Below are 1,452 nucleotides of genomic sequence, written 5' to 3' on the forward strand. Positions count from 1 at the left end.
TCAAAGCTTGATAACGTGTATCGACGGCTATGGTACGTGCTTGATCTGATGATATTTCCAAGTGAGAAAATTATTTTCTAAATCATCTCTGTACCTGCACCATCAAACGAGTTAATTGCGTGACAGTCATGTGTAATAAATAACGTTCAGAGATTAAATAGAATCATTACCTGGTCAAGAGTCCAACACAAAAAATAAGGCTATTATCATATCATATTGATCTGGTGGAACTCGGTTGCACTCACGTAAAACATCGTCATCACACAAAATGAACAGATCCAGACTTTAACGTATAATATGCGTTTGATCGATGACAACCAAAAGGTCTCCTCGTTCTTGGTCGCTCATGGAACATCAAGGTTTCCTAAGTGGCATGAAAAATCAGCGGGATGACCATAAACAATCACATAAAATACTCCGCGTCAAGGCCAAAACTTGATGCAAGAGCTAGTCCAAGGCTCAGCCCGACCATGGGATCCATCATTGCTCATGAGGCAGACCAAGTAAAAAGTCGTTGTACAAAACATTAGACCAAAAGTCAGACACACCATTACATTAAAAACATAAATCGATTACAGTTTGGTTTTGGTTGCTATGACGTACTAAGTAATGAGGAATGCTATAGAAGAGCCATGAATGCACCCTTGTCACCACTATCTTTTGTCAAAGAATGAAATAGTTGCTTTAAACAATATGGAGCTTGTTCAGGATAAAGTTCTTCATACAGGTTTTTGGATCAAAGAGCTTTGTCACCTTCTGAAGGAGAAGGGCGATCCAAAACGCAGCGGAATTTAAAATTTCTCCATTATTGATCCTTATGAATGGGGATGATCAGTGATAGAATCGTTACCTCTTGTGGAGATTGTAATCTTTGGTGCAGATCTATGGAGAGATCACGAACGTTGAACGATGACAATGCCTCTACTCAGTCCACACGAACGGATTCCTTCAATCTCAGTGCCAGCTGCTACAAATGAAGGCGTTGAGTGAGAGAGAGAGAGAGAAACGAAATTGCAAGTGTGACAATGCTTCTACACAAGGGTTCTATTTATAGAACCACTTGTGTGGGCTGTAAGCTAAAAAGCCCACTCAAGTGTATATGGCCCATATCTTATAATATGCCAAAATCACTTAAGCGCGTGGTACCTTACCATATTTCGTATTCTACTTAAGTACACCGTACCTTACGATGTTCTATAATTCACTTAAGTACACCGTACATTACGGTATTCCTTAATTACTCTATCTCTCATCAATCCGTCCTTTGTGTGTGACCCTATAGGTTTTCGCAGCATTGGCAATTATATTAAATCACGTATTTAACATAATAAATAGTGAGCGGTATCTAGCAACACATCATTGCTACCCAAGACACGAAAATGTCATGTGATCTGACAAATCCTTCTGTGATAATAATTATGTGTATAATTACCCTTTTTCCCTTATGTTTAT

The sequence above is a fragment of the Lathyrus oleraceus genome, chromosome 4, assembly GCF_024323335.1.
Source record: "Lathyrus oleraceus cultivar Zhongwan6 chromosome 4, CAAS_Psat_ZW6_1.0, whole genome shotgun sequence".
Classification (NCBI taxonomy): Eukaryota; Viridiplantae; Streptophyta; class Magnoliopsida; order Fabales; family Fabaceae; genus Lathyrus; species Lathyrus oleraceus.